Source organism: Protopterus annectens, chromosome 4.part0 (assembly GCF_019279795.1).
Source record: "Protopterus annectens isolate FY-2018-M chromosome 4.part0, PAN1.0, whole genome shotgun sequence".
NCBI lineage: Eukaryota > Metazoa > Chordata > Ceratodontiformes > Protopteridae > Protopterus > Protopterus annectens.
Window position 1 is genome coordinate 1,627,803,500 of NC_056733.1, and position 25,180 is coordinate 1,627,828,679.

General features: G+C 43.4%; 1 protein-coding gene across 1 annotated transcript in view; it reads right to left on the minus strand.

Annotated features, from left to right (window-relative positions):
• ATOX1 (antioxidant 1 copper chaperone) overlaps positions 1–25,180 on the minus strand; it is a 414,888-nt gene that overhangs the window by 239,819 nt on the left and 149,889 nt on the right. The window lies entirely within an intron of this gene.

The window sequence follows — 25,180 nt, forward strand, 5'->3', positions numbered from 1 at the left end:
ACCTCACAGCAAGAGGTTCTCTAGTTCAATCCTCAGCTGGGGTGCCTTCTGTGTGGAGTCTGCATGTCCTCCCTGTGATCGCGAGGGTTTCCTGAAGGTGGATTGGACACTCTAAATTGGCCCTAATTGTGAGTAAGTGCATGTGTGTGCCTTCTGTGGAAGGCTGGGCGCCAGGCTGGTAACTCGACACTGCAAAACTCCACTGCCAATCATGAGCGGACAGGTGATCCGTTGTGGCGACCCCTAACCGGGAAAAGCCGAAAGAAGAAGAAGAAGATTCACTGTGGGCAAAGTCAGATATAAAAACTTAAATCATGGACAGATGGCTAAAACAGAAGTAGGAAGGAAATTTACATTTTCAGTCCTACCAGGAGCCTCTACTCACAAGCAGCATTGTGCAGCAGGTGTCCAACTGCAGTGCTTTACCTTTTTAAACTGAAGCAATGTCAGGGCTGACACTGCTGAGGTCTGCATCATTTATGAGCTGATGACTTTTACATAAGCAAGATAACGACATCATTGTGTGGCCACCCAAACTGTAAAACACTAGATATGCAGTTTTTAGTTTCATAGGTGTATACCAGGCTAATGACCACAGGGGCCTTTTTACATCTAGCCATGCATCACAAAATATCTGACAAGTTTAGGAACTTTAAGCTTATACTAAGGGGTATACATAGGCTAGGGCTTGAGTGGTGAAGAATTTACAGAATGCCTCTATCCATTAAGGACATAGGTGTCAGACCACAAGTGAATTTCCTATTCCACTAGTCCAAGTTACACTTGAATTGGGTTGGGGAAAAACTCTGCTTCATATGGATGGGAAGCCTGTTCCAGAGAAAGGCAGTCTCTGACACACATACCTGTCCCTCCAAAATGTCTAATTTACGTAGCAAACAAGGTTCAAGCCCCTATAGTGGGTAATTCTGATGCTATTTGTTTTGCATATATGCAGCAGGTCCATCAGAGCAGGATTCAAGGATGCCTTCTATGCCAGGAATAGATTGTCCCTTAATAATATGTAGGAGACAAGAGCACAGGGATAGGGCTTTAAGGTGATTTGACATATTGCTTAAGTCTGGTACACTTTTTGTGAGGAATCTTTGTGGAAGCTTCAGCTCTTGCATGCCCCTGGACAGGTACATATCAAAGGGGGCATTGTATTCAATGACTGACAAGGGACAAAATACAGTGGAATGAATACTTTGTTGTACCTAAGTACCATAAACATTCTTATAGGTTGTACAACATAGAATAACTTCCTTACTACAGTAAACATATGATGGTCGAAGGCCAGGTTACTGTCTACATGCGTCCCCAAATCCCCAACTAATGGGTCTACTCTTAGAGGTGTGTTATCAATGAGGTATCTTCCAGGGGTACCCAACATCCCAAAGGATACCATTATGCATTTTTTGGCAATGGGTTTTAGACCATGGCTCTAACGCCAGTTATTTGACTAAAGTCAGCCCTTCTTGGAAGATCAGTGTCTTGGAGGGACTTTATGACTGCACTTGGTTTGCAAACATCTGCAAACTTGGTCATCTAGAGGTCCTTGACATTGGCCTTGACTCCAGAGATGTAGATGTTAAAAAGGAGTGGACCCAGTAAGAAAGCCCTGATGGACCAGCCTCTTTCTGGAGGTGGCCTTCCCTATCCTAAAGAATAGTTGCGTAAAATCTTACCATAACAATAAATGTCCTTCTCTTCTCTGTTGCAGTATTCATTACATGAAGGAGTTCCCCGTTGTAGGTGACCTGACATCGGCCAGTAGACAAAAGACTTTACTACTGTAGGGTGCGTGGTACATCACACGTAGGCTGTGACTGGACGCCAGCCATAAATGTGACATGCAAACACACCATCCTCAGAACTGACTGCTCCAGGATGAATGCCAGCCTAAGGAAGTAGGGTAAGAATCATCCAAGAAACAAGGTCTGGGAAAGGAGGGAGGGACAGTAATACTGCAACAGAGAAGAGAATGTTACCATTCTGTCCTCCTATTCATCTATTAACAGTATTCACAACATGAGGGAGAATAGTAGCTGAAGAGCTTTCCAGGAAGCCATGTAGTATGGCTCCAGCAACTCCTGCTTTAGATTTAGAGATAACATATAATTTAAAGTGTTTAGTGAAGGTAAGAACTGAATTCCACATAGCTGTTTCAATAACTGAATTAGTATCCAATCCCTTGAAAAAGGCCCCAGATGAGGCAACAGCACTAGTGGAGTGAGCCCTAACACAGAAAGGGAGAGTCTTACCATGGTGAGTGCAGCAAAAGGTAATAGTCTTGAAAATCCAGGAGGAAATAGTCTGCTTGGACACAGCTTGCCCTACGGTCCTGGGGTGGTAAGAAACAAAAAGCTGATCTGACTTTATAACAGCTTTGGTTTTGTCAAAATAAAATCTAAGTTGCCTGTGGACATCTAAAGTATGGACACCCTCTCACTAGATTACTGGGGGGGGGGGGGTAGGTAAGTGTATAGACTGATTTAAGCACAGGTCATTAACTACCTTAGGCACAAATGAGGGATTTGTGCGTAGGAAGACTCTGTCCTTGTGGAAGACCAGAAAGGGTGGGGATACCATAAGGCCCTACAGCTCAAACATCTGGCTGAAGTTAAAGCTAGGAGTAACATGGCTTTCCAGGAGCAGTACTGTAGAGAAGCTGAGGAAGTTGGCTTGAAGGGTGGGGAGAGTCAGCTTTTCCAAACAAAAGTTAAGGTCCCACGGAGGTGGAACAGGTTTTCTGGGAGGACTAATGTGTACAACACCTTTAAGAAATTGTTTAGCCTCTAATCTGCTAGCTAAGGGGGAGACAGAGACAGATATGCAGACATGGGTGACATATGAGCTTTCACTGAGGAGTAAGCCAAGCCAACGTTGAGCAATTCACACAAATAAGATAAAAGCAGGAGAATTTACATTGTTAATGGCGCCTGGTTTCATTTCAGACACCAGATTGAAAATCTCTTCCATTTGTCTAAATAAGCTTTTCTGGTATTTGGTTTCCTGGCCTCCTGCAGGACTGTAAGAATGTCCTCAGAGAATAGGTGTCTGTAAGAAATTCGTACCACATCACCCAAAGGGTCAAATGAAGAGTCGACAAGTCGGGATGGATGAGGGTCCCTTTGTCTTGTGTGAGAAAGTCCACTCTGTGAGGTAACTTGTTGTGACTGCCCTTGGCTAAATGCAGGAGGAGAAGGAACTAGTGCTGTCTTGGCCAGAAGCAAATCACCAGCAAGATTTTTGGTTTGTCCTGCTGAATTTTGGACAAGACTTTTGGAATGAGGGGAAGGGGAGGAAATGCATATAGAAACATCCCCTTCCAATAGAAAGAAAGGGCACACACTTTCCATACCAGAGGATAAGGATCTCTGGCACAAAACTGTGGAAGCTGTCTGTTCATTGAAAGGCAAAGAGGTCTGTTTGAGGAATACACTGTCGCTCTTCTTATGTGTATTAAGACGAAGCTGAGGCTTGGGTGTTCATTTAAGTAGTTCATTTGGTACAAATACATCAGGATGAATGGCAGGAACACTGAACTTAAACGAACTAACTGGCTGACTGATGACTACATACTTGCATGCTCACACTCTGGCTGCTCACTCAAAATGGCACTCTTGCTTGCATGTGCTCAGTACTTAATATGCATGTGCTGACTCAATGGAAAGCTTCTTAAGCTTCACACTGATCTAATCCTCCCTCTTTACTGAGCTGTCTCATATAAACAATAACATTTCAATGTGCATGCAATTACACAGGCATTAATAAAATAAAAACAAGAGTCATGTCCAGGTTGCCATGTATCTGAAAGTAGGTTCCGAAATGCAACCTGATCTTGTGACATAATAGTTAGGACTGGGTTTAGCAACAGGGACAGTTAATGGGGAATGTTCTGCTTAAAGAGTTTCAGGGATTTTCTTAGGAACATGGATTGTTGACAGAATGTCTTCTGGAACAGTAACACTGGACAAGTCACTCTGAGAACTACAGTCTTTGTCACAGGCAAGACACTTTAACACTGGTTCGGACACTGGTGACAAATGCTTCTGATTTCATCTGAATTCCCCTCCTTGTGATTCCACAACATACTATCTGGGCTCTTGAGACAAATTTTTACAAATCCAATGTAATCAAAACCTTTTGACATCTGCATCGTCACCAACTCCCCTTTTTGTAAAGAATGGAGTGGTTTGCTGGTTTACCATAGTAAGACTTCTCGGACAAATGCTTTTTCAACAGTTGGGCTTTTACTACTTTTTTGTTTTTAGCACTTGAAACCAATAAATTACTGCTGACTGGTAATGTGGTTCTGGTTTGTCTCGGCATAAGTCTATAGGCAGGTGAACCAAGATGTTTGTCAGGAAGAATGTTTCTGAGATTTAACAAGTTTAGAAAAACATTGGTATTGTCATCTGGATTTCTCTAACAGCTGTTTTACACTTTGAACTGCACGTTCAACCAAGCCATTTGACTGAGGGTGTAGGTCAATGTGAGTGTGTTTGTATCTTTAAGAAGCTATCCAAGGGCTTGCACAAGTGTATAAATACAGAGCACATGCAAGCCTGACTGCCATTTTGTAGTAAGCTATTAAGATGTAAGCATGTCTGTATGTAAGGTCTGTTTGTTAACCAGTTTGTTTATATTTTATGATGCTGCTATCCATCCTGATGTGTTTCTATGTATTAAAGCATCTAAACAAAATACCCTGCCTACTTGTCATCTATGTTACAGAGGGACGAGCGGCATGTCTAAAGTGACATGATGTTAGAAGTTGAATGGCCAAAACAATTTATCAGAAAGAGTTCCAGTTTCTTCCACTTAAGTCCGAGAGGCACCTGGTTGGCACTGGAGGAATATACATCAGTGGTTCATCCCTACTGCATATATAATTCACAAAATAGGTCAGAAACGAATTTCAGATATTAAAACTTGCTCAAAACTATTTCTTATTCATAAAATAAGAAATGAGGCATACAGAACACTCTAAAAGATATTCAAATAAACCGATATTTCCAATATTGATAAAAAATATTCAAATTACTACAGAAAATGTTTGAAATAAAATCTGAATTGCATAAAATGAATAAAATAAGAGGAAATTACTGCATTTTCACTAAGTACATATTTTTTGTATTAAAGATATCCAAGTTATCAGAAGCATATAAAGTGTTTGCATGTTTATGCAGTACTACAGTAAAGTTATTTCGCAAAATACAGCCATTACAGGGCATATTTCGCAAAGTACAGTGTTTCTAAGAGTTTATTGTGCAAGCTCAAAGAACAGTTTGTTCGTACATAAATACAAAGGCCATTTTTTCAGTGTGTTTGTACATACTTTGTGGGCATGGCTGATGGATTTCGAAAACCCAGTGCACTTGTGTTTGACAGTAATATTGCACAGAACTGGAGAGTGTTTGAGCAAGAATACATTTTTATGCAGGCTGCATTTTCTGATAAAGATGACCGTACAAAGGCATTTATTCTGCTTAATCTAGGTGGGTCAGAAGGCACTGAAAGGAATCGTTCATTTGTGTATGCACCTGCTATCTTTGCAGGACAGGGGGAAAACCGTCATATTGTTGTACTGGCTGAGTCAAGGGAGGAACCTGAGTGTTTAAAACGTAAATTTAGAGAAATGAGTAACTCCAAAACAAATATTACAATGGAAAGGCACTTATTTTGCACAGGGGATCAAAAGCCTGGGGAACCTTTTGCAGCACATATAACTGACTTGAGAAGCAAGACTAAAACATGCAGATTTGGTGATTTAAGGGATGAGTTGGTAAAGGACAGAAGTGTGTGGTACTAAAGATGATGCTGTAAGAAAGATTTTGCTTTGTGACAGTGATTTAACTTTGAATAAGGCTACTGAGATTTGTCAGATACACGAGTTCACATGCTTACAAATGAGAATAGCTCTACAAGGCACAGTGACAAAAGCTCATGTCGACAGTATGCAGCACATGGTTAAAAGAAACAGGTCCAAGCACATGGCAGCAACAGTAGCCCCTGTAGCACTCACTGTAAACCACAGAGCTTTCCAGCAAATTCCAGAATTCGCACAGTCTCAATGAACCATAAGAGTGAGTCAGGGAGAAAGGTTTAGCTTTTGGTCAACAATGTCACAAATATAATAAATGGAATCATTTATCATTTCAAAAGTTTTTGTAAATCAAGAGGCCCACATTCTTTTATTAAACAGGATCATTTCAAAAAATGAGTTGATCAGTTAGAGAGCTGCAACCTCACTCTTATGCGGATGGTGTGTCAGTGTTTTACGAGACAGTCAATGCAGTAGATTTAAGGGCAAAGAATGAAGTATTTTGGACTGTTTGGATAAATCAAGGTTCTCATTCTCATGCTGTTCTGCGGTGTTTCTGGGCGATCTGGACAATATATCAGCAAGGTAAAGAAGTTTGCCTTTCTTGTAGACAGAGTGAAATTATACTTTTCCAATCTTAACATCATACGTTGCAATCTGGCTGGAGCTGAATGCATAGGCTTTCTCAAAATAGTAACTAAAGGTTGGTGATCAGTTTCAATCTAGATAGGTCGACCATAAGTATATTCATGGAACTTTGAACCTGCAAACACAATTGCTAAAAGCTCTTTCTCAATCTGGGCATACTGCATCTCAGTTTGGTTAAGAGTTCTTGATGCATAGGCTACTGGTCTACCCTCTTGAAGAATGATTGCACCTAGTCCAAATTTAGAAGTATCATGGGAAAGAGTTACTGGTTGGTGAACATCATAGCAGCTGAGAGTTGGTGGGTTGGCATTTTTCTGTTTCAGGACATCAAATACTCTTTGGTGCTGTTCTGACCATTACCAAATGACATCTTTGCTTGTCAGCTCTCATAATGGTGCTGAAAGCTCAGTCAAATCCAGAATGAACTTGCCTAGATAGTTGACCATGCCAAGAAAAAGCTGAAGGGTTTGAACATTGTCTGGAGCTGGCATCTCGAGAACTGCTGTTTTCTTGGAAAGATCTGGTTGTAAGCATGAACTGGTAAACAAGCGACCAACATAAGTAATTTCTTGTAGCCTAAATTTGCACTTCTGAGGATTCAGCCTAAGATTCACTTCATGTGCTCTTTCCAGAACTTTCTAGAGGTTCCCATCATGTTAGACTTCACCATTGCCTGCCACTAGAATATCATCTATTATAATAGCACACAGAAACCCAGAAAAAAATTTGCTCCATTGCATGCTGAAAGACTTCACTGGCAGAATTTATTCCAAATGGCATTCTGAGAAATGTGTATCTTCCAAATGGTGTGCCAAATGTAGTTAAAAAGGAAGATTTAAGGTCAAGCAAAATTTGCCAAAATGAACTCTTTGCATCTAGGACAGAAAAAAACAGTGGCATTTGGTATGAGGGCAGCAACCTCCTCGACTGTATGCATTGGATGATGAGGTATTTTTAACGCTCTGTTCAGATCTCTTGGAGCAATACATATTCGGATATCATCTGAGATTTTCTTATGAGCTACTACATGGAGAATAGCCATTCAAGCAGGTTCTTCTACTGGACAAATTACTCCTAGCTGCACCATTCTGTCTAGCTCAGCTTTAACTCTGTTCTGCATTGCTACTGCAACTTTCCGTGCTGGACAGATAACTGGGCTGAACTCTGAGTCTAACTTCATAAAGTACACAATTGGTAGTTTGCCTAGTTTGTCTGCAAAAATATCAGCATACTCATAAAAAACAGTTTGGGAGAAATTTGAATTGTTGTCATGCAGGCTTACATGGTGAACTTCTTTACTAAGTGGAAGCAGTCCCAGTTTCAAATGGTCTCTGAGGCCTAATAATGACTGCATGTGTCTCTTGATTATGAAAAATTGCAAGTCATAGCTGTTTCCAGCAGAATAACATGAAAGCACTACTGAGCCTTTGGTTTGAATCTCTTCACCACCATAAGCAACAAGCATTGCATACTTTGTCAAATGAAGTTGTTCTGTAGCTTTTACTCTAGCAAATGTTTCTGCTGACACAACATTGCACTTTGAGCCAGTATCGACTTTGAGCTCTACAGGACTCCCATTAATCCAAACAGTACAAAATACTTCATTCTTTGCCCACAAGTCTACTGCATTGGCTGTTTCACCAAGCAGAGACTCACCATCAACATAAAATGTAAGGTTGCAGCTTTCTAATTGATCAACTTGCTTCTTGGAATGCCCTCTTATAATAAAAGAATATGCCTTACTTGACCTACAAAATCTTTTGAAATGATTCCACCTATTACAAGAATGACACTGCTGACCAAAAGCTAGGCACTTTTCTCTTCTGGGTTCCTGATTTCCACCACAATTACAACAGTTGGCTATGAAGCTGGGTGGAAGCTGCTTGGGAGCATATATTTTGACTTTGCTGACTCACCCTTCTGCTTCACTGAGCATGATACGGAATTTTCTGGAAAGACTCAGGGTTTCCCAGGGACTGTTACAGCACCTGCAGTAGCTGCCACGTGCTTGGGCCTGTTTCTTTTAACCACATGCTGCATACTATCAACATGAGCTTTGTCACTGTGCCTTCTACTGCTATTCGCATTTGTAAGCATACTTGTGTGCTTTTCTGTAAGCTCTTATATCTGACAAATCTCAATGGCCTTATTTAAAGTTAAATCACTGTCTCAAAGCAAAATCTTTCTCAATGTGTCATTATTAATACCAAAGACAAGCCTGTCCTTTATCAACTATCTCTCAAATCACCAAATTGGCAGGTTTTAGCCTTGAGAAATAAGGCTGTTATATATGCGCAAAAGTTTCACCAGGCTTTTCTCCCTTGTGTAAAATAAGTGCCTTTCCATTATAATATTAATTTGGGGTTTACACATTTCTCTAAATTTACATTTTAAGCACTCAGGGTCTTCCCTTGTTTCAGCCAGTACCACTATATGGTGGTCTTCCCCCTCCCCTGCAAAAACAGACAGTGTATACACAAATGAATGCTCTCTTTCAATGGCCTGTGAACCAGCTACATTAAGCAGAATAAATGCTTTTGTATGTGCATCTTTGTCAGAAAAGCAATATTGTATGAAACTATATTCCTGCTCACTCTCCAATTTTCTGCAATTATAAAACACAAGCAGTGCAGGTCTGTGAAATATGTACGGATACCAGGTACTTGCAATAATATTCAAATGCACAATAAACTCTTTGAAATTCTGTACTCTGTAAAATATGCTCTGAAATAACTGTGCTTTGCAAAATATTCTTCTAAATGACTATACTTTGTGAAATAACTGCACTGCAATACTGCACACACTTGCAAATACTTTATATACTTTGGATACTTTGAATAGCTTTAGTTAATACAAAAAAATAGTACATAGTGAAAATAATTAATTTTCCCTTTTTTATACATTTTATGCAATTCAGATATTGTTTCAAGCATTTTCGTAATTATTTCAAATATGTTAATCAATATGTCACAGTTTCACACATTTTGTTTAATAAGAAATTTGTTTCAAGCATTCTGAGTACTTCAATTTATATTTGTAGCAAAATAAATCATTTAAGCAAGTTTTATTACCTGGAATATGTTTCTGACCTGTTTTAGGTTCATAGGTAGGTACTAGGCTATCTGCCCGAGGGCATTTATAAGCCTAGCCAGAGTGTGTCGTCTTTCGCCGCTCCATTGATTAATTAACTGATCCTCTGTCAAGCAGAACCAATTAAGTGATCCCAGGGATGTATTTTCTGTTACCCATCCACTCGTCAAGGTTTCTCTTGAAGAGCATTAGTGAGGGGCTCTGCCTAACGTAGTTTAGAATTTTGTTCCAAAGCATGGGGGAGTCTCTGTGACAGGAATCTATCCCTCCAGCATGTTCTATTTACTGTTGTGGCGAGGTTTAGCTCACTAGAGCACGTGGCTCTCAGTGACTTGGATTTCTTTAGGTGGAGCATGTCCATCAATTCTGAGTTGGACATGGCTTTGTAAGTCAGGCAGAGATCACCTCTGAGTAAACGATATGCCACTGAGTACAGCCAGAGTTTTTTTAGTCGAGCGGCATAAGACATATGTTTGAGGCCAGTAATCCTCTTGGTGAGGTACTTTTGTGGTCTCTCCAGCTGTTGGAAGTGTCTTGTCAGGTACATCCCAAATGGGGCATTGTACTCTATGATGGGTCTGATGAGTGACGAGCAGAGGGGCACAATAAAGTACAGTTTTGTACCTACCATAAATGTAGATGTCTGATAGATATGCAACTGCAGTCATAACATATGGGTTGTCCTGCCTCAGGCAGCCCTCGGTCGGCCGGATTCCAAAGTCTGGGTCCGACGTCAGCTGATGTCGCATTTCTCTCCGACGTCAGAGCGGCTGGAGTATATAAGCATCAGCCGACGCCATTTTCTTCAGTGTTTCTTGCCCCAGATGCCAGGTGCCCTCCAAGGAAGGCTGTAATCAAATTGGAAGACAAAAACAGGATTCCAGACAAATAAGTAAGCAATAAACAGATACACCATAACAGATATCCCCAGCTAAGAGAAACAGGGATAGGAGTGGACCCAAGGCATAGAGGGGTAGGGAGGGAGGGAAAATCCGACTGCAGTTGCATATCTATTGGACATCTACATTTATGGTAGGTACAAAACTGTACTATGTCCTTCAAGAATGCAACTGCAGTCATAACATATGGGTAGAATACCATAGCTTAGCTGGGGGAGGAGGAATGCTCTAGGAAAGAGATGGTGTGGCAATCAAACCCTGCAGGACTGCCGAAGCAAAGCCTGCCCTGGATCTGGAGTATAGAGGGAGATTGTAGTGTTTGGAGAATGTATGCACGGAGCTCCATGTAGCAGCTTCTAAAATGTCCTTTGTAGGCACCCCTCTTAAGAATGCTGTAGAGGTGGCTGTAGCTCTGGTGGAGTGTGGTCTGACATTGGCTGGAACATTCTTCCCATGGAAGGAATAACAAAATCTGATGCAATGTCCAATCCATTTTGAAATAGTCTGTTTTGAAATTGCTTTTCCTTGTACTCCAGGGGCGTAAGCTACAAAAAGTTGATCAGACTTCCTACTGGTCTTGGTTCTGTCCAGGTAGTAGCAAAGTTGTCTGTGAATGTCCAAGGTATGTAACAGTCTTTCCCCTTTGTTCTCAGGATTGGGGAAGAAAGCAGGCAGATGGATAGCTTGATTTAAAGAAACCCTAGATACCACCTTTGGCATAAAAGTAGGGTTGGTTCTTAAGGAGACCCTGTCTCTGTGAAAGATTATGAACGGTGGTATTGCCATTAGGGCCTGTAGTTCCGAAACCCTTCTTGCTGAGGTAATTGCCAACAGGAAAGCTGTCTTCCATGAGAGAAATTGTAAGTCCACTGAAGCTGCTGGCTCAAACGGAGGTAGAGTCAGTTTTTCTAGGACAAAGTTGAGGTCCCAAGCTGGCACTGGAGCCTTTCTTGGTGGCTTAATGTTCTTAATTCCCCTGATCTAGCTGAAATAGCTGAAGCATGTATCTTTATGGAAGAATATGAGAGTCCATTCTGTAGCATATCTGCCAAGTATTCCAGGATGAGTGGGATGTTCAATAATGATGCATCATGTCCCTTGCTGGTATTCCAAATGCTGAATCTCTTCCATTTTGCTAAGTAGACCTTTCTGGTGGATGGTCTTCGAGCTTTTGTTAATATCCGCTGAACTTCCTTGGAGAGAGATAGATTGAGGTTATTCATGGGATCTCCCAGGCTGTTAGCTGCAGTGTCTGAAGGTTTGGATGCACTGTTTTGAAGTTGTGTTGAGTCAAAAGTAGGGGCCATTGTGGAAGGGCCCACTTCTTGTTGTGACATATGCTCCGTAGTAGTGGGTACCAGTGTTGTTTTGGCCAGTCTGGAGCTATTAGGATCCCCTTGGGTCTCTCTGCTTTGATCTTTAGTAATACTGTGGTCATCAGTGGCAGAGGTGGGAATGCATAGATTTTTAGGAAGTTCCAGTTGAATGAAAGAGCATCTATTTTCCAAGCTTGTGGATGGTATGTCCTTGAACAGAATTTTTGTAGATGATGGTTGAGGTGAGAGGCAAATAGGTCTACTTCTGGCCTGCCCCATGTCGAGGTGAGTTGTGTGAAGATCTTTGGATGTAACCTCCACTCGTGTGGATCTATGAAATTCCTGCTTAGGCTGTCCGCCAGCACATTGTCTTTGCCTGGAACAAACTGGGATTGTAACTGTATGTTTAGGCTCAGTGATTTTCCCAAAGATTCATTGTCAGTCTGCAAAGGGGGTAAGAATGGGTGCCCCCTTGCTTGTTTATATACCACATCACAGTGGTGTTGTCTGTCCATATCAATAAATGGCCTTGCTGAAGTTGTTGTCGAAAGGCCTCGATGGCATGCATTACTGCCAGCATTTCCTTTTGGTTTATATGCAGATGTGTTTCCTTTGGAGACCATTGTCCTTGTATACATCTGCCTTCCATGTCCCCCATCCAAGGTCTGAGGCGTCTGTGGTCATGGTCTGTGTTATCTGAGGTTTTTTGAAAGACATACCTGTGTTTGCCTGGCTTACCGAGGCCCATCATAGGAATTCCTTTTGTAGGCATGGAATGAGCGGTATGGTTGCCTCTAAGTTGTTGCTGTGCTGAGACCATAGGCTTTTTAGGTACCACTGAAGCTTTCTCATGTGTAGTCTTGCTAATGGAACCAGGAGAATGCAGGATGCCATGTAACCCAGGGCCTGTAGGAATCTCCTTGCAGTCATCTGGGTGAGTTTTGCCAAACCTTTGAAATAATGAGTTAACTTCTCTTGCTTGTCTTCTGTCAGGTAAGCCATTTGAGAGGCTGTGTCTAGATTGGCTCCTAAGAAGGTTATTTGCTGGGATGGTTGAAGTCATGACTTTTGGAAGTTGACTGTGTATCCCAGAGCCTGAAGTAATTGTATGACATAGTTCAAGTTTTTTGTCAACATCAAATTTGTCGACCGCTTGTATGAGGCAGTCGTCCAGGTACGGGTAAATTTGGATACCCTGGAGCCTGCAATGAGCAATTACTGAAGCCAGGCATTTTGTGAATACTCTGGGCGCAGTAGATAAGCCAAATGGCAATGCTGAGAATTGATAATGCTCTGGCCCTGCAAGAAATCTGAGGTATCTTCTGCAGCTGTGTCTGATAGGGACATGCAGGTATGCCTCCTTGAGGTCCAGAGTAATCAGCCAAGACCCCTTGCCCAGCATGGGAAGGAGTTGCTGTAGAGTCAGCATTTTGAACTTTGGTACTATGAGAAAAGTGTTTAATGCGGACAAATCCAGTATTGGTCTCCATTGAGTTTCTTTTCTTGGAACAAGGAACAGTCTTGAGTTAAACCCCTGGCCTTGTTCTTGTTGTGGAACTCTCTCTATTGCTTTGATCTGAGCAAGCAGAGAAATTTGCTTGATAGCCTCTGCCCTCTGGTTTTGTGGTAGGTTTGGCATGCCTTGTTTTCTTGGTAAGGTATGAAAATGGAAGCTGTAACCTTGATCTATAACGTCCAAAATCCATTTGTCCTTTGTCAATCTGTGCCAATTGTCTGAAAACAGAGATAATTTTCCGCCCAAGGGAGCTTCTATTTGCTCCTTGGTCAGCGGACGTAGAGGAAAGTCATTGAGATTGTGCCTGTGGGGCAGGGGAGACCCCTGTGTCACTTCTTTGGTTTGCTGGCTGCCATTGTCGTCCCCTGTAAGGACCTCTGTATTGTCCTCTTCCTCGGCCACGCCTGTTTCTACCCCTTTGAAATTTTTCAGGATTAGGAAAGGACCAGTTTTTTGAAGGCCAATTCCTGCTGAATCTGGGGGGCTGAACCAGGAGGAAATCTTTGACCGTCTGAACTGATTTTGCTTTTTCCTCGATGGACTTTAACACATCTTTAGCATTAGCACCAAAAATCTTGTTCTTTTCCAAGGGTGCATCCAGAAGTTTTGCCTTAACATGATCTGGTAGAGGTTGTTCTTTTAACCATGCATGTCTACGACTGACTGCCCCTGTCATAGCTGCCCTACATGAAGCTTCCAATGCATCATATCCACACTGCAGAAAGTGATTGCTGACTTGCTGAGAATTATGTACAGCTTCCTAAAAAGACTTCCTGTCTAAAGGATCAGGAGAGGCCAATGTTTTCTGTAAATCATCTAACAGGTAATCCTGATATTGTAACATATGAAAGAGGCAATTCAGAGCTCTCATAGATAAAGTAGTGGAGGTGTAGACCTTTTTCCCCCATCTCTCTAATGACCTAGCTTCCCTGTTGGAAGGCAAGGGATTTTTAGAGGTGGAAGCTGAAACACCTTTAGGTCCCCGAGAAATAGTTTCTAAATCAACAGCATGGGCCCTGAATAAATGGGAATGTGTTTCTGGGACCCTGTAATATCTGTCTGGCTTGGCTGGAGCAGGAGGAAGAGAATCAGGGGTAACACTGGAGTCAGAATATAGATCATCCAAAACATCAAGTACAGGAGGAATAGCTAAGGGCCTGTGCTGGGGCTTTTTAAGGAAGGTTTGAAGGCGCTTTCTGGAATCAGAATTTTCCTGGCCTTGCCACTTGAAATGTTCCCTCATGGTATGCAGTACTTCCCCAAAAGAAATATCCTCAGGAGGGGAGGCCGAGGGGATGGAATCCTCTGCATCCGAGTCCTCATAGGTCTGGAAGAGCTCTTCCTGGCCATCAGAGTGGACAGAGTCCTCAGAATCTTTATATGAAGGGATAGGGTCAGAGGGTTCAACCCGGGGCCTCTTATCAGAAGGAGGCTGGGATCCTCTCTCAGGATAGGCCTGTGAACCTCTAATCATGGAACTTAAGTCTGCGGCCATAGTCATGATTTGTGTCTCAGGAGTAGGCTGAGGTAAGGCTTTAGCAGCAAGGTGCTTGGTCTTGCTGGCTGCCTTAGCACGAGTGTAGGCCTTAATAGACATGGCCATAGGAGGCCTAGCAGCACCACATGCAGGAGTGACCTTATCTACAGCAATGGTCTCGGGCATTTCCTCGGTTTGAGTATCCGGAGGAAAATCTATAACTGGCGTCGGAGTGGTATCCGGAATCGGAGTCGTCGGTAATGCAGTGTCTTCAGTTCGGAGTGGTGGAATAACCGTCTCAGGAGGAACCGGAGCACTCACGGTAGGTTTTGGCGTGGAGTCGGTGGTAGACGCGGGCCGAGGATGTCGGTCCCGGTCTTTTCATTTCTTGGGAGTTTGCGATGTCGGAAGTTCCGACGGCATTGTATAAGCAAATTTTTCGCCGAAAAAATCTTTAACGAACTCTGCCCGGCGCCTGAGAGTGCGTTTATTGAAGCGAGCACAGGCAACACAGGCCGAGACGTCGTGGTCTGGGCCAAGGCAAGGAAGACAGTAAGAGTGGAAATCCTTATGAGGTATTTGTTTACCACAAGACAGACAATTGTTAACTTTTTCAGTAATTTCTGACATCGGCTGAGGCAAGAAAAGGTCCCCAACGGGGTACTTAGCTTTTTTGATGACTTCGGATTCGAAGAGTACAGGAGCTGACCGACCGGCACTTGCGAACTGCTTCTGCTTCGGGCACTGCGCGGCAAGAAAGACTGAAGAAAATGGTGTCGGCTGATGCTTATATACTCCAGCCGCTCTGACGTCGGAGAGAAATGCGACATCAGCCGAAGTCGGACCCAGACTTTGGAATCCGGCCGACCGAGGGCTGCCTGAGGCAGGACAACCCATATGTTATGACTGCAGTTGCATTCTTGAAGGACATTCTCTTTATTTCTAGATGCGAACCCTTTAGTAATTATATGGGCCACATAGAAGGATTTCCTAACTGCTTTGGCAATATGACTGTCAAAGGAGAGATTACTATCTACCTAGGTCCCCAGATCTCTTATTACCTCTTCTGTATTAAGGGGGCTGCCACCTATGTGGTAATTTGTGGGTGTTTTGTTTTTCCCAAACGGGATGACTATGCATTTTTTGGCATTTAGCTTGAGGCCATGACTTGGACACCAGGTGTCTGTCTCAGTAAGGCCCTTTTGGAGGATGTCCGTGTCAGTCAGAGAGTCAATTATGGCTCCCAGTTTGCAGTCATCAGCGAACTTGGTTAGCCATAGTCCTCCTGTGTTTGTCTGTACTTCTGAGAAGTATATGCAGAACAGTAGGTGTCCCAGGACAGAGACTTGCGGGACACAACCTGCGATTGGTTTAGAGTCGGACTTGGAGCCCACTATTCTTATCATGTGAGTTCTGTCTGTAAGCCAGTTGGCAACCCATCTCGTGACTGCAGGGGTTTATGTTCAGGCTGGTGAGTTTTTCTGTAATACCCGAGTAGGGAATGGTGTCAAAAGCCTTGGAGAGGTCAAGGTAGGCTGTGTGAACAACCTTTCCCTCGTCTATGGCCTTGGTGACTGTCTCGAAGAAGTCAACCAGGTTTAGTAGGCATGATCTGCCGTTAACAAAGCCGAACTGGGTTGAGTCATGTGCTTGGAGGTTCCCAATGTCTTTGTTAATGAGTTCCATGATGATGCGCTCCATAGCCTTGCAGACCAGGCTAGTCAGGCTTATGGGGCGATGGTTACCAGGGTCAGTTGTGGCCCCTCCTTTGTGGAGTGGAATAACCATTGCTGTGCGCCATTCATTTAGAGAGGCTGAGGTTGAACAGCGTGTTTAGGTGGGGGGTTAGTTTGTTCTGTAGTTCATGCAAGACGCAGCCTGGGGCAACATCTGGTCCCATTGACGCTGTGTTTTTGGCTTTTGAAAAGGCTAGTTTCCCCTGTGCGTCTGTGATTTCTGGGACACTACACTTTTCCAGTATTGTTATGGGCCATTTTGGGGGTGAGAGGGGGGTGAAGTTTGCACTGAAGCTATCGGCCAGGATGTTGGCAATATCAGTAGGTTCAGTATATTTTGTGCTATTTTGCACTAGTTCAGTGCATATCTCCGAGTTGCCACTTAGATTTTTAACATAGCTAAAGAAGGCTTTGTGGTTATCTTTTGAATCCATGGCTATTTTTCTTTCGAAGTTAGCCTTGGATGATTTTATGAGGGACCTTAGTTTCTTACTGATACTGATCAGGGATGTCTTTCCTTCTTGGGATTTGCTTTTTTCTGAACTAGTTTCCTCCTTCTATTATATAGCCTGTTTATGGCAGGGGAACACCAGACTGACATCCTTTTCTTAGAGGAGTGAGTCGTGGTTTTGCTAGAGATGGCACAATCCATGCATCCTTGTAGGTGCTCATAGAGTGCATTTGTAAAGGTTTCTGCATCTTGGGTAGCTTATCCTTTAGCGTGGGGGCTGTGAAACTTACCGCCTCTGTCTTACATAAGTTGAAGTTTGCTTTAAAAAAGTTTTTTACTGTGGTTTCCTTAGTTGGGGGTGATGGTGGGGTGTGGACATCCAGAGTGATTAGTTTATGGTCTGATCTAACCAGTGACGGGTTGACCTCTGGTGTGGAATACCTGTCGCCCATGTTTGTGATGACCAGGTCCAATATGTTTTCACCTCTGGTAAGGAAGTTTACCAGCTGATCCAGGGCGTTTGAGTTGATGAATTCCAGGAAGCGCTGGGCCTGGGAATTTGTACTCGAGTAGTTTTCCCAGTTAATGGTAGGGAAACTGAAATCGCCCAATATCAGGGTGTTCGGTAGGACATGCTTTCCAGTGTCTCCAGAAAGGTGGAGTGGTGGTCCTGGGTCATGGAGGGTGATCTGTAGCAGGCCACAATTTGCACTGCAGATTTGCCCGATGTTAGTTGCACATGGATGATCTCAGAGGTATCATGCTGCACCACTAACATGGAGGTGTAGGTATCCTTGATGAATACGGATACACCCCCTCCTTTTGTGTTTCGGTCTGTGTGCTGTGGCCAAAACGTGTGATACGAGTTGTAGCCCAGTAGTGTTGGGGTGCTCTATGGAGCCTTGAACCAGGTTTCAGTTACTGCAAAGATGTCGACGTTCTCCATACTGAGGAGTGTTTCAAGCATGTGCATTTTGAGATTTAAACTCCTGGCGTCGAGTAGCATAACCCTAACATTTTTGTTAATTGTGCTGTTTACGGAGGTGGGTTTGACTTTTGAGCCTTGCCTAAAAAAGGCACTATGGGGGCAGCAAGAGCCTTGGCCAGTATTCGAAAGCTAGGAGTGACAGGTGCAAGCAGTCTCTTGCGAAGCAAAGCGGCTTGCTGAACATGTCATCCCAGGCTGACAAACACTGGATCCCCTTTGAATGACACCAGAAGCTTAGCCAATTGTTGAAACTGATCACTTTTTCTTTATACTGAGGTATCATTCTTGGTGAGGGCAGGATACTACTCAGGGTCAGGGTCATACCAGCCTGGGTTACATGATCAGGGAGCTCTTCCATGTCTCTTTTCAATGTAGTCCAGGGAGGTACATCTCAGGTCATTCACACCAACATGAACAATGACAGAGTCATATTTGTACTTGTTCTGGAGTGACCTGAGTGCTTGTGTTATGTGGTGGATTCTGGCTCCCGACAGGCAGCTAACAATAACCTTCTGCTTGTCCAGCCTAGTGAGTGGGACGTCAGTGTGCCTGACTATAGAGTCACCTATTACTTGTGTGTTAGGTATGTTATTTCGCCTTAAGGGCTGTGATTGTGAGGCACATTGATTTTGTGTTTTATGTGTTGTCTGGTTTGTGACGGGAGGTGCAGGTTGTTTGGGTGTCTGCTTTGGAGGTCTCTGATGCTTTTGCAGGTTTTTATTTAAAGCCTCTGAGTATGATTTTTGTGTATTTATGTGTATTTTTTGCCAGGGCTGGTTTTAGTAGGTCTATGTGTGGCTTGAGGTGTGGGGCAAGTGTTAACCTTCTCCTCTCGAGTGTCTGTTCCAGTCTTGGGTGGAGACAGCTTAGCCTCCAGTTTGGCTGTATAATTGCATCTCTCGCATATGTTAGTGTTTTGTGGTAGGAGGAGAGGGTTGTCTGTGTATATGAGGCAGTTGTAACATTGCCTGAGGATACCCAGATTCACCAGCTGGACTGGAAAGTACACCTGAAATTGCCCTTTGGTCATGCCTGATCAGTAGGGTGAGCTGCTTAGTTGCTTGGTTGGTGAGGGGTGAATAAAGAGCCTTGCCCTGCTGGGCAATCAAGTGTCAGGGTATATTAGTGCTTGCTATTAGGTCTGAGCAAGTGCTGGGCTGTAGGGTGCTTTTTGAGTGCTTAGGATGAGAGTTAGACTAGTTTCAAGGGAAAAACTGAAGGAGACTTAGTGGAGCCGGGAATAATTTAACCCTTGCTAATCGGCACTGCCCGGCGCATAAAACCATGCAAACACAGTTTTTATAGCAGGGAAATGAAAGAGATAGAAATTAGCCCAAAATGACCAATAAATTACTAACTTCTGGGCTGGAACCACTCCACCAGGGACAGACAGGCTGCTCAAAGCTCCCCTCTGTCACAGGTGAACAGAGAAACTTCCTTCTATCCAAGTAAGGTATGGGCAACTCAGAAACTTGTAACACAACCCTGAATTCAGCACTAGCCTGAAAACTGGACTATACTAGCTTAGAAAGGCAGGAAACAAGGAATTGTTTTTGTTTTTTTGAAAAGATAATGCAAAAACAGTAAAAAATACACTTAACACAGCTTTAAACGTTTGCGAGTTGTTTGAGCAGTAGGGATGATCCACTCCTATATATTCCACCAATTTTAACCAGTTGCCTCATGGTTGTAACTCTGGATCACATTCTGACACCATGTCGCTCTTCTTATGTGTATTAAGAAGACATTGAGGCTTGGGTGTTCGTTTATATAGTTTATTGTATACAAATACATTAGAATAGATGGCAGGAACACTGAACTTAAACTATCTGACTGACTACTCACATGCTAACACTCTGGCTGCTCACTCAAAATGGCACTCTTGCTTGCACGTGTTCAGTACTACTTATAGGCATGTGCTGACTCACTGGAAAGCTTCTTAAAGGTATATCACACACACTCATCTACATACCCACTGGTGGACAATGTCCAGAAACACATCCCTTTGAAGCATCCATTCATGGAATTGTGTTTGGGATCTGCTCGAGTAATCTGCCACACAATTCTGTGAAGGTGGGATGTACACTGCCAGAAGGGTCACCTGGAATTTTATTGTCACAGCTACCTAGCCTGAAGAGCTAGCCTGCATAATTAATAGGATTTGCCCCGCCCCCATTTGTTCATATACCAGAGGACTGTCATATTGTCTGTGAACAGCTTTAGAGGTCCTGGTTGGAATAGGCAATGGAGGGTCTGCATGGCCAATAGCAGGGCCCTCATCTCCCTTACACTGATGTGTTCATTCAGTTGAGAGGGAGACCAGACCCCTTGTGCTTTCAGGTGGCCAAAGGTCGCTTCTCAGCCTATGCCTGAGGCGTCTGTGAAGATCTCTTTCAAGAAGCAGGAAGGTATAAGGGGAGTCCTGGGGTGAGTGACACATGATATATCCACCACTGAAGTTCTGTCTTCAGAGAGAGGATGAGAGGAATGGAGAAGTCTAGGGGGTGCTGGTGTTGCATCCACACTGACTTTAGAAACTGTTGCCATTTTCTCATGTTGAGTTTGGCTAAGGGGAGCATGGGAATGATGGATGCCATGAGGCCAGAGAACCTGAGGAACACTCTGGCTGTAATCTGGTGAACCAGCAGAAGATTTTGGAAGTAAAGGATGAGATCCTGTACCTTTTGTGGGAGGAGAGAGACCTTCAAAATATCTGTTTGTATCCTGCACCCAGGAAAATCTGATCCTGTGAAGGGATGAGAACTGATTTAAGTTTATGGTGAACCCCAGACTTTGTAGAAGATTGATGGTAAGGGCAATATTTCATTCCAACTCCTCTGTGAAGGTAGCTAGGAGGAGGAGGAGGAAGTCATCCAGATAAGGAAAAATGTGTACTCCCTAGAGTCTGCAGCAGGCAATCACAGGAGCTAGGCATTTGGTGAAGATCCTTCGTGCAGCAGAAAGTCCAAAGGGCAAGGCACAGAACTGAAAATTCCATGATGATACAAAGAAGCGAAAAAACGTCTTCTAGTTGGGACGGATAGGAATATGCAGATATGCCTCTTTGATTTCCCAGGCAATCATGAAGGCTTGAGGCAGAATAAGTTGGAACAGAGTCTGGAGGGTCAGCATGCAGAAGGTGGGTACCCATAGAGAGATATTGAGATGGGACAGGTCGAGGACGGGTCTCAATGGACCTTCCTTCCTGGGGACCAGGAATAACTTTGAATAAAATCCATTTCCTATTTGTTTTTTGGAGACACTCTGGATGGTCCCTTGGTTCATTAATTCTAACAGAGCCTCTGGGAAAAAAGCTAGACGTTCCCTGAAAGGTTGAGGGATGCCCATGAAGGAGGGTTGTTGGTCCCATACCATAAAGTACCCCTTTTGAACAATAGAGAACACCCAGACATCTTGGGTTATCCTTTCCCAGGCTAGTAGGACTATGGAAAGGTGTTGGAAAAGTGGGATGTGGGTGAGAGGGGGAGGGAACAGTCAAACAGAGGATGGCTTGTGTGGAAAGGGCGCATTGGTGGCAGAGTTGCCTGTGGAGCCCTAAGCTGTTGTAGTCTCCTGTCACTCTTTTTTTTTGTTCTAGGCTGTGGGTGATGTGAATGCCTACACACAAACACAGGTTTTGCAGGATAATTTCTTTAAAACGTGGGTACTGAGGAAACAAAAATGTTTCAATTCCTGCAGTTTCTTGCCCTTTTCCTGCAATGATTTGAACAATTTAGCAGCCACAGAGTCAAACAAGGCAGAGTTGTCCAAAGGAGCATCTATAAGTTTGGCTTTTATGTCCTCAGGTAAGGGCTAGAGTCTTAACCAAGAGAATCTTCTGAATACTGATCCAGAGGCAGCTGCTCTGGCAGAAGCAACTGCAGCATCATAGCTGCAATTTATGGAGTGGCGTGCTACTTAAGGTGCACTGCAGGAAGTAGTCAAGGTTTTATTTTCTGAGTTCAGTAAGTTTGCAATTACCTGTGAAAGTTGGGATGCAAGTTCTAAAGGGTTTATATCAGAACATTGACGTATTAAAACTTTGAATGTTCTGATATCGAACACTATTCAGCGAACGCTAATAGCGAAGCTGCAGAACAGAGAATTCTTTCCTCGGGAAAGAATTTGGTTGGCCATTTCTATGACTTCGCTATTCTTAGCACTGTGGTGGAAAGTTACAGGTTGGGTTCAGGTAAGTGTGCGATTGTTTGTACGTTAGGGTTGGGGCGGGTTAAGTGGGTTAGGGCACGGGTTAGGCATGTGTGCGATAGTGACAGACTTTAGGGTTGGGGCGGTTTAAGTGAGTTAGGGTTAGGGCACGGGTTATGTGAGTGTGCGATAGTGACGGACCTTAGGGTTAGGGTTTGGGTTAAGGTAAGTGGGTAGATAGTAGTGTATGCTTAGTTTAGTGTAGCGTTAGATGTAAGAATTTAAGTGTACGTGTGTGGTTGCTGTTTGTTTGATGTGCTTGTGTTGTGGGTATGTGTTTAGGAGCAGCAAATTTTTTCCATGGGAAAAAATTCGCTGTTCTGAATGTTCGATATTTTCATGTTTACATGTTTTGGGGAAGATAAAATAGCGTTCGCTATTTTCATCTTTTGATAACGTGATATAAACGTGTTCTAAAGCGAATTTGGTTATGTGTGTTTGGTAATTTATGACCCTAAACGCTACAGTGGCAGAAGTGTAAACTTTTTGCCTAGTCCATACAGGATCTTGCTATCCTTATCAGATGGAAGGAGGGTAGTGGAGGGGAGCAATCTTCATGGCTTGTCAGAAACCACAAAAATAACAGAAGGGTCTGCAAAAGGGCATCTGAAGAGAAACATGCTGTCCTCTAGAACCTTGTAGAAGTGGTCTGGTTTCTTGGGGGCAGGTGGCTGGGAATCTGGTGCCTGTGAAGACGAGGCAAAAGCATCAAGAAAGGCAGGAAAGATAGGAGCAATAGCAGATGGGCTAGGTGATTCCACCTGTAGCAGCTCATAGTATCTTTATTGTACTTCAGACACTTGGGTGCTGTCCCATTTAAAATGGTATCTCATTTTAGCAAGAGTCTCTCCAAAGGAAAGGTCTTCCATTGGTGAATCTGTTTCACTGGAATCCTCTTCTGAGGAAGCATAATCCTGGGCGGAAGGGATCTGTGAAGAGTAAGCTAGATATTCCTCCCCTGAAGAATCCTCTTCTCTAGTCCTTTTAAGTGGAGAGACAGTACTGGGTGAGGGAGCTGTAAAACCTGGAGGAGGCCTGAGGGACATAAGTGATTTGATAAGGCCCTGAGTGAATTGTTGCCAGACACTAACATGTTCTTTTGGTGGAGACAAATGTTTGTTCTTTTGTTTCTTTTTCCCATGCAAATCTGCCTTATGTAGGGAAGGAGGGCTCACAATAGACCTACATTCTTTCAGGTTGGATTGTACCTCTTCCTTAACAAGGATCTGAGGAATCCACTTAGGGCCTTCTGTTACCATGAGTCATGGTTCCCCTCGGACATCCAAAACAGATGCCTGCTTGGCCTCTGCGGACATGCTTATGCTCGGATCTCAGGTGGCCTGGACATCAGGCTCAGCTTGTTGATCTGAACTGTGAATAAGGCAGGTCAACGGGCTGTCCTCCGCCTCAAGAGTGGCATCGGTCTCCAGAGGCATAGCAGAAGGTTCAGGCCTTTGCTTTTTTCCTTCCCCTTCAAAACTGACTCGCCCTTGGGCCCAAAGGATCCCTCCAAAGTGCTTTTTGCTAGCAGCTTTAAGCACTGATTCTCTAGGTAGACAGCCAAAGAAGATAATCTACTCCTTAAGGTCTTTGGGACAAATGCCTAACAGAGCAGTTTTTGTGGTCATAGTTTGGGCCTAGGCAGAACGGACACCTGAGGTGGCTATCCTTGTGTGGAATTTGTTGTCCGCATTGGCACTTGCCCCTCTTGGATAACATGAACCCTAACCAAAGACAGTAGCAAAAAGTCAAAAATTCCCCAATGGGGCACTTATCTGAAATTTGAAGAATCACAAATGAGACTGAGTCAGACTGTAAGTTGGAATCTGGCAGCAGAGAAGTTCTGAGAATGGTGTGTGCCTACATCACTTTTATGACCAACGTCCGATCACAGCCTACATGCGATGTACCACGCACCCTACAGTAGTAAAATCTTTTGTATTCTGGCTGACATCGGGTCAACTAAAGCAGGGAACTCCCTCATGCAATGAATACTGCAACAGATGAATAAAAGGGAGAGTCCTATCCAAGAGCCACATGGCTATCCAGTGGGGGAACAGAGGGGGTGATACCCAATTCCATGAGTTTGTCTACAATGTCCAAGTTTGGTATTGTATCAAATGCCTTAGCCAGATCAAGTTAGTCAGTATGCACCATTTTTCCCCTGTCCACTGCTTTGGTGACTGTCTCAAAGAAATGTACCACTTTGAGTAGGCATGATTTGCCCTTAACAAAACTTAACTGTGGTGGATCCAGTGTCTAAAGTTTTCCTATGTCACTGTTAATCATTTCCATGATAATTCTTTTAATGGCTTTGCATATGAGATGAGACAGACTTTAGGGTCTGCAGTTACTGGGGTCAGTTTATGGTACGTCCCTTGTGTAGAGGGATGACAACTGCAGTTCTCCATTCATGTGGCACAAAGCCTGTCTGAATGCTATGGCTAAACAGTAACTCTAGTGGTCCTCAGATGTCATACTTCATGCTATTTAGGAGGCATCTTGTGATATTATCGAGGCGATATTCTTGGCCTTGGAGAGCAGATCAAGAACCTACTCCCTAGTGATATGGAGGGGGTTGGAGCTGAATTTGTCAGCCAGTAAATTTGCTACTGGACTACTTCAAGTTGACTTTGTTCAATGTCAAGGATCTTCATTTTTTATTGTATTTTATGTTTAACAATAAACAAACTATTTTAGAGGCACTTCTACATCTGGAATGTAGCATGTAAATGCAGTCACCGAAGTTTAGTTCAAATGTAAAGAAAGCACTTCATCTGTGCCTGGCTTTTGTTTCTTTCAGTTAGATCCACTGATAACTGCAGTAGAGCCCCCATTTGTCAGTGGGAGTATTCCTATTTAACACACACACACAAAAAAAAAAAAAAAAAGTGTTACCTAGAAACATCCCTGGCTAGCTTGTAGAAAGTACAGTTTTGTACCTACCATAAATGTAGATGTCCGAACTGGATAGCATCTGCAGTCATAACAACTGGGTTGTCCTGTCATCAGGCAGCCCTTCA